This window comes from Mandrillus leucophaeus, unplaced genomic scaffold (genome assembly GCF_000951045.1).
Source record: "Mandrillus leucophaeus isolate KB7577 unplaced genomic scaffold, Mleu.le_1.0 Scaffold181, whole genome shotgun sequence".
NCBI classification, from domain to species: Eukaryota; Metazoa; Chordata; class Mammalia; order Primates; family Cercopithecidae; genus Mandrillus; species Mandrillus leucophaeus.
Window position 1 is genome coordinate 661,369 of NW_012101821.1, and position 9,582 is coordinate 670,950.

Below are 9,582 nucleotides of genomic sequence, written 5' to 3' on the forward strand. Positions count from 1 at the left end.
GTCTTGGGAAGTTACTAAATTTCATGCATAAAAAATTATGGACACTCAAACTAAAAAAAGCAAGTCATAAGCAAGTTAGAAAATATTACACTGGTCTCAAGCTGTGGTATAGCTGGGAATATAATATATATCAACTATTTTTTTTTAAACTACTTGATAAAATCCAGCCAGCTAAATAAAATTAAAAACTTAAGTACTCAGAAGGAAAATGTTCATAGTAAACAGGACTTCCTGATCTCTGAAATTTTCATATTTCTCTGGAAATATAGAACTAAGGCTGAAAATTGAATATTATGGCCACAAAATGAAATATAAGCTTATAAGTCCCAGTGATGTTGAAATATTGATATCAAAATCAGTAATAAATATTTAGGAGCAGATGAGAGAGAAGATGAGGGTTAGTGTAGGTGTGTGCATCGATTATCTAATGCTGTGTAAAAAAATATTGCAAAACCAAGTGGCATAAAGCAACAAACAGTTTTTATCTCACATAAGCCCGCCCTATTCAGTAAGAGAAGAAATATAAGAATGCAAGGTGAGACCCACTGGAGGCCATCCTGGCAGCTGACTACACTGTGTGTTCATTTTCTCATCTTTCTTAGTGATATGGTTTTGTTGCATCCCCACCAAAATCTCATCTTGAATTTTAGCTCCCATAATTCCCAAATGTTGTGGGAGGGACCCAGTAGGAGATAATTCAATCATGATGGTGGTTTTTCCCATACTGTTCTTATGGTAGTGAATAAGTCTCATGATTTGATGGCTTTATAAGGGGAAACCCCTTTTGCCTGGCTCTCTCATTCTCTCTTCTCTGCTGCTGTGTAAGAGATGCCTTTCACCTTCCATGATGATTGTGAGGCCTCCCCAGCCATGTGGAACTATGAGTCCATTAAACCTCTTTTTCTTGTAAATTGCCCAGTTTCAAGTATATCTTTATCAGCAGCCTGAAAACAGACTTATACTGTACATTGGTATAAGTAGAGTGGGACACTGCTGAAAAGACACCCCAAAATTTGACAACGACTTTGGAACTGGGTAACAGGCAAAGGTTGGAACAGTTTAGAGAGCTCAGAAGAAGACGGGAAAACATGGGAAATTTGGAACTTCATAGGGACTTGTTGAATGGCTTTGACCAAAATACTGATAATGATATGAACAATGAAATCCAGGCTGAGATGGTTTCAGATGGAGATGAGAAATTTGTTGGGAACTGGAACAAAGGTGACCCTTGTTATGTTTTAGTAAAAAGACTGGTGGCATTTTGCCCCTGCCCTAGGGATTTGTGGAAGTTTGAACTTGAGAGAGATGATTTAGGGTATCTGGCAGAAGAAATTTCTAAGCAGCAAAGCATTCAAGAAGTGACTTGGGTGCTGTTAAAAGCATTCAGTTTTAAAAGGGAAACAGAGCATAAAAGTTTGGAAAATTTGCAGCCTAACAATGCGATAGAAAAGAGAATCCCATTTTCTGAGGTGAAATTCAAGCCAGCTGCAGAAATTTGGGTAAGTAAGAAGGGGAAAATGTCTCTAGGGCATGTCAGAGACCTTTACAGCAGCCCCTCCCATCACAGGCCTGGAGGCTTAGGAGAAAAAAAATGATTTTGTGGGCCAGGCCCAGGGTGCCCTGCATCCCAACCACTCCAGCTGTGGCTGAAAGGAGCCAATGTAGACCTTAGATCGTGGCTTCAAAGGGTGCAAGCCCCAAGCCTTGGTAGCTTCCATGTAATGTTGAGCCTGAGAGTGCACGGAAGTCAAGAATTGGAGTTTGGGAACCTCCACCTAGATTTCAGAAGATATATGGAAACACATGAATGTCCAGGCAGAATTTTGCTGCAGGGGCAAGGCACTGATGGAGAACCTCTGCTAGGGCAGTGTGGAAGGGAAATGTGGGGTCGAAACCCCCACAGAATCCCCAGTTAGGTACTGCCTAGTGGAGCTGTGAGAAGAGGGCTACCGTCTCCAGACCCCAGAATGATAAATCCACCAAGAGTTTGCACTATGAGCCTAGAAAAGCCAGACACTCATTGCCAGCCCATGCAAGCAGCAGGGTGGAGCTGCCCATGACCATAGGAACCCACCTCTTGCATCAGCATGACCTGGCTACAAGACCTGGAGTCAAAGGATATCATTTTGGAGCTTTAAAATTTGACTGCCCTGCTGAATTTCAGAGTTGCATGGAGCTTGTAGCCCCTTGGTTTTGGCCAATTTCTCCCATTTGGAAATCCTGTGTTTACCCAATGTCTATACCCCCGTTGTATCTAGGAAGTAATTAACTTACTTTTGATTTTACAGGCTCATAGGTGTAAGGGACTTGCCTTGTTTTAGATGAGACTTTGGACTGTGGACTTTTGAGTTAATGCTAAAATGAGTTAAGACTTCCAGGCATTGTTGGGAAGGCATGATTGGTTTTGAAATGTGAGGACATGAGATTTGGGAGTGGCCAGGGGCAGAACAATATGGTTTGACTGTGTCCCCACCAAAATCTCATCTTGAATTGTAGCTCCCATAATTCCCTCATGGAAGGGAACTGGTGGGAGATAAGTGAATCATGGGGATGGTTTCCCCCATACTGTTCTCATGGTAGTGAGTAAGTCTCATGAGATCTGATGGTTTTACAAGGGGAAACCCCTTTCACCTGGCTCTCTCTTGTCTGCTGCCATGTGAGACCTGCCTTTCACCTTCCACCATGATTGTAAGTCCTCTCCAGCTATGTGGAATTCTAAGTCCATTAAACCTCTTTTTCTTATAAACTGCACAGTTTTGGGTGTATCTTTATCAGCAGCATGAAAATGGACTGATTCACATAGCAAAGAATTTACTAATATTGTACAAAGTTGAAATATGGGGTTACCTTATTTAACAACTCCAGATTCAGAATACTTTTTAAATAAAAAACTATGGAATACTTTATTTTCAAGTGGCTTTAATTCATTTTGGTGACTAAGTTAGAAACTCATCTATCATTTATCAGTGATCCATACAAGAACTATTCAGAACCATAACATATTCTCTCAGTGTTCATGGCCCATATGGAATTATTCCATATTTAATCATAGGCTTTCTATATGGAAATTAACCTTATTTTATTTTAGAAATAAATTCAAAATCTAATCTCTCATTTTAGCATCAATGGGAAGAATACTGCATAGAAATAGCCTTTTACACATCTTTACAGTGTATTTTATAAACTTCAGGCTTAAGAAAATTTATGGAATGATAGAGATTGTGAAGAAATAATATAAAAACAATGATAATTCTAAGCAAAAGTAAAGGAAAAGTCACCTTTTTGCAATATGGAAAAAAATTATTTTGTGTGACTTTTCTAAAAACTTTTTCTGTGTTCATTTTAATTTTATTCTTTTTTTTAATTTTCATTTTTATTTTAGATTCAGGGGGTACATGTGCAAGTTTTATCCGTGGTTATATTGCATGAGTTTGAAGTTTGAGCTTCTATTGATTCTGTCACCCAGAGACTGAACATGGTACCCAACAGGGAGCTTTGCAGTCCTTGCACTACTCCCTCCAACCACTCTTTTGGAGTCCGCAATGACTACATTCCCCTCCTTATGTCTGTTTGAACCCAAGGTTTACCCCTGACTTATAAGTTAGAACATGTGATATTTGTTTTGTTTCTGAGTTAGCTTTCTTAGGCTAACAGTCTCCAGCTGAGTCCATGTTGCTGCAAACGACATGATTTCATTCTTCTTTTATGTTTGTGTAGTATTCCATGGTATATATGTACCACATTTTCTTTATTCAACCCACCATTGATAGGCACCTAGGTTGATTCCATGTTTCTGCTATTGTGAATAGTGCTGTCATGTGCATATGTGTGCATGTGTCTTTTTGGTAGAATGATTTACTTTCCTTTGAGTATACACCCAGTAATGGAATTAGTTCATCCTCTACTTTTATTCTACCAACACATCTCATTTCCCATTATTTTTCAATAGATGGCTTCATTCTTTAAGATCAGTGTTTTCCTGTTGGAAACATGCCTGCTTCCCTCTCACCATGTGAACTTTACACATACTGTGCTTTGTGCCTGAAGGACTCACCATTCTTTATGTTATTTAAATCCCCAGCTTCTACTTCAATTCAAATCTTTATGGTCTCTGACCTACAAAACTTAAAGATGATATCATACAATCTAATACTAAAATATATTCTGTCTTTTATCAGTCATTGTTTTTTCATTAGGACTACTCTCTTCTCCCTAAATAATTAAATTGCAAATATTTTGGTGTCAGAAAATGTATTTTATGATTTACTATTGCCCATTACCATGCATTCTGGTGTACACTTAATAACCATAATATAATTTCTTTATTACTACCTAAAATGAAAAATGTCAATGATATGAAAAAGGCCAATGATATGTTGAGTTCAAAATGGATATTTTGAGCTGAATATTATAACAGAAATATAATGGTATCATACAATAAAAGGTAGCAGTCCAATAAAACATGACATTTATACATCCAGTACTCATTATACATTCAATGAGTACTGGATGTATAAATGTCATGTTTTATTGGGCTGGTTACCACCATCAATCATTCCATTTTTTTGTTACCAACGATAAATATAATGTGTTTAAAGGTATATTTACTATTGTTAATAATATCCCTCCTACTTATTGAAAGACTATTGTGTATCAAGGTTTTTCATACTTAATGGGTATTCATTTTCTTAGTCTTATTGCAGAATTTTGAGTAGAACAATTTGGCCCTTTTGTGACTAAAGGAAAAGAATGGTAATATTTTTGAAAAATATAACTTGAATGTCAGAAGAATCTGAGTTCAAATGCTGACTTCTTCCCTTACTAGTTAAGTGATATTAATATTTCTGATTTTCAGTTTTTTGTAAAATGGAGATTAGTAAAACCAAATTCACAGTGTTGTTGCAAAGAAAGTACCTAATATAGACTCTGGTATACAATAGATGCTTAATAAAAGATAGTTTCTTCCAGAACATTCTAAACCAGTGTGTTCCTATGAAACTTTTAGAGGTGAGTCCTTCTCATTCTCAGGTGAAGGTGAGCTTTCCACAGATAATATGTGATTACATTCCTACTGCCCAGTACCAAGACTGTTTTGAAAATATGAAAGGGAAGTACATATTTATCAGAGTATGTTTATTTGTAATGCTCACCAAAAAGAATCTGGATCTTAGATATTGGTTCGAGATATTAATCCCAGTATAAAGAATGAGTACTTTCAGTGTTCAGAGTCTATTATTCTAATTATTTCATAGACTATTCTATCAGATTAAAATTAGAAGATAATATACTTATGATAATTATTAAGTGAAAAAAAATCAGGCTTCAATATGCAAAATATTTTTAAATAAAATTTTATTTATTGTAAGTAGTTTATAAGTAATAATAATTTTTTAAAATATAAAAATGGCCAGGTGCCATGGCTCATCCCTATAATCCCAACACTTTTGTAGGCCAAGGCGTGTGGATTGCTTGACTCCAGGAGTTCAACACCAGCCCGATAAGCATGGCGAAACCCCATCTCTACAAAAAATACAAAAAGTAGCCTGGTGCGGTGGTGTGTGCCTGTACATAGTCCCAGCTACTTGGGAGGCTGAGGTGGGAGAATCGATTGAACCTTGAGGTCGAGGCTGCAGTGAGCAGTGATTGTGCTACTGCACTCCAGCCTGTGCGACAGAGCAAGACCCTGTATCAAAATAAATATATAAATAAAGTTAATTTAATATAAAATATAAGTATTTGTGTATACAAAAAGGTTTATTTCTGTGTTGTGTGATTATGAATACTTTTTGTTCCTCTTCATTTTCTACAATGTTCATGCAATGTTCTTAAAGGAATCTGATCTAAAGCTTGAACATCCCTTCCTAACTTTTCTTATCTTCTATTCTTATATAAAGATTGAGTTTCCAGTTCAGGAATTTTCTCTCTTCTTTTCTTTGTGAGTTTTCTGAACCAGACGCAGTATTCCTCACTTTCATTTACTTAAACAAGAGGAGGAGTATGGCTTTTAACCCCCCTTTCCTCTCCTTAATCTAGGTAGGCTTGTGACTACATCAGAAAGGACATATGCAACTTCCAACACTAAGTCATAATAGGCATGAGAGCATTCTTGGAATTTGGCACCATGCTTTGAGAAAGCCCTGGCTGGTACATGTGGAGATGATGCATGGAAAAACCACAGGTATGTGTCCAAGCTAATAGTCCAGCTGAGAACCGAGCCAACAGCCAGCATCAACCACCAGAGAAGGAAGGAACATGTCTCTATGTGATACAAGGCTTCAGTCACCCAATCACCCTGGCTTTCAAATATATCCTGTTCAGGCCCCAGAACATTTTGGAGCAGATAACCAGCCCTGCTGTGCTCCATCTAACTTCCTGGCCCACACAAACATTGACAGATCATGGTTGTAATTGTTTTAAGTCATTAAGTATTGGAGTGATTTGCCAGTTAGAAATAGACAACTAGAACATATCCCCAAAACTTAGTGACTTTAAAAAACACCAAATAAAGTTAGTATAGCTTAGTTTTATAGACCAAGAATTCAGGCAAACCTCATCAGCAGGGTAACTGTTCTGCTTCTCATATCATTGACTGATGCTGCTCAGTGGTAGTCAGCTAGTGAATGGGCTGCTTTGGAGAGTCTGACAGTTTCACTCACATGTCCAACATCCTGGAAGTTGCAGCTTGAAGATGTGATTGAAAACTTGAGCACTTCCCAGGCATTGCAGGCTCAAATTAGTCTTAAGTGTTTTTATGTGTTAGAGACCAGAGAGTGTTCTTTTAGCCCCAGGTAAAAGTTGCAAGGCTTCTTAGGACCTGCCCTCAAAAGCCCCAGAAAGTCTCTCCCACTATGTTCTATTGCTTAAGCATGTCACTAAACCAGCCCAGATTTCAGTAGAGTGGAATTAAATTCCATCCCTAAATGGGAAGAATACCAACAAATCTGCAGAGCCACGTTTAATCTACCATACTTGGTATCACAAGAACTAGTGTGAGAGCAAGGAGTTTACAAGACTGAGAGTTTAAAGGCAACAGTACATCACTTTTCTTTATCTTTAGGTTGAAATGTACTCCTCAATAGCTATTTGGACCCTCAGTTATTTTTTTTTTTCATTTCAAAGTCCATTATATTAAAGTCAGCTGTTATGCTAATCACCTAAAATGTCAAATGCCAAACTTTTGTGTGTAGGTTTAGAAATTTAAAACAGGTCATGTAGGCTATTCTAAGTATACATTACTTTTGTATTAAGAAAAAGATAAAGGTTATTTTTAAAAGCAAAATTCTTTCAATTCATAGCTAATCTTTGTTACCAGTTGAGAGAAATGGTACAAATTCTAAGTGAATACAGGAATCAGTAGAAATTTCAGGTACAAGGCAAAGGATGAGTCTTCTAAATAAAATGAACTTCAGATTCTTGATATTTTCACACGTGTTGTTGAAACATATTCTGCTTTGTGTTAAAATTGCTAGTAGGATTCTGCCAAGGAATTATGAAAAGCAAATTGAATGTTAAGCAATGAATTTAACGTCAACAGCTGCCTTCTAGCAAGCTTTCTGTCTTGGGCATATGGAACTACTGCTTATCTCAATATAATCATCATTAACCTAATAATCAGTAGATGGTTGTTGGATTCATACTTTTTGACTCTAGTAGTTTCAAAGTCTCCAGTTTGCAATCCACTATTCATTTTGATTTGTACATTCCACACTGCTTTCTCTTTTCTTCTTTTTTTTTTTTTTTTTTTGAGACGGAGTCTCGCTCCGTCGCCCAGGCTGGAGTGCAGTCACGCGATCTCGGCTCACTGCAAGCTCCACCTCCCGGGTTCACGCCATTCTCCCGCCTCAGCCTCCGAGTAGCTGGGACTACAGGAGCCCGCCACCACGCCCGGCTAGTTTTTTGTATTTTTAGTAGAGACGGGGTTTCACCATGTTAGCCAGGATAGTCTCGATCTCCTGACTTCGTGATCCACCCGCCTTGGCCTCCCAAAGTGCTGGGATTACAGGCTTGAGCCACCGCACCCGGCCTGCTTTCTCTTTTCTGAGAATGACTGTTTAAAGAAATTGTACTTACATTTATTCCTTTTTAAATCTAGAGTGTATCTCCCCAGTTTAAAATAAAAAATTAAGAGAAGCTGAAAACTAATTTGACATTTTTTCACACAATCTCTCTTCTTCCTTCAGCTTTTTATTTTTCTTTATCATCATTATTAATACACACTGATTGAGGGCCTACTATATGCAGGGTACATTGGGCTACATGCTCTGATTACAAAAAGAGATAGAAAACAAAGCCTACATCAAGGGTTTCACAATCTCGTTGAGGCTATGTGACATATATATTTTTAATAATAACAATACAAGGTAGTTTGGGACTGGCGTGAGGCCCCTTGAAGTTGAATAATGTTATCTAATCTAGGAAACCATGACCAGATACCTTATTCCTCCCTGTTTGAAAACCACTCTGGCAACCTGACCGTTTACTCGTCACCGAAGCTCCTGGTGGCATCATTCAGGACATCCTTAGAAATAAGTTCCTGCTATGATTCACTCTTTATGGAGGAGTCTTCTTGTTCAGTTAGCCAGATGACTACTACATGAAACATAAAGAGTTTCCCTTTCACAGAGTTTTCAAAAAGGCTGCTGAAAGAAGCCATTATTATTAAAACTAAGAAGTTAATATTAATAGGAACAAGAGGGAGATAGAAAAACAGAAAGAGAGAAAACATACAAAAATGGGGATAGAAAAAGGGTGGCTATGGCATGAGAAAGAGGGCAAAGAGTAAAAGGCCTGTACTGCCAAGGGAGCAATAGTTCCCTTCAAGTCAGTGTGAGTTATCTATTGCCACCATAATGATGTATAACAAATAATCACAAAGCCTTGGTAACACACAATGAGCATTTCTTGCTCACACATCTGGGGACATTAAGGAGTTCTGATCTTGACTAGGCTTGCCATAGATTCTTTTCTTGGCAATGGCAGACAGGCAAGAGCAAGAAAACTCAACTGTACAAATATTCTGCAAGACTATCAAGTAGAAACAGGAGCTCAGAGGTAGAGAAGACCTGAGAGTATACATTATCCTACATGACCTGAGGCCTTGGAGAAATATTGGTGAAGACACCAGAAGGAACATTGAAGCCAATTTTATCTTGACATTAAAGACAGAGAAACCCAAGCTGATACCTAGTGTATTTGTTTTCTGTTGCTGCTGTAACAATTATGAATTTAGGAGCTTAAAACAACATACACATATTATCTCACAGTTCTGTACGTCAGAAATCTGGGTTGGCTTCACTCATTTCACTGTTCTGATTTCACAAAATCAAGGTGTTCATTAGCTGGGTCTTTATCAGGATGCTCTAGGAAAAATACACTTCCAAGTTTATTTACGTTGTTGCAGAATCCAGTTCCTTGTGACTGTAAGGGTACCATATTCTTGCTGTCTGCCAGCTCGGCGTCATTCTCAATATCTAGAGATCACACACACAGCCTTGGCTCCCTTCACCTTTAAAGTCAGCATAGAGGGTTGAGTCCTTCTCATGCCTCAAATCTATTTGACCTTCTCTGCCTCATCTCTGTTAC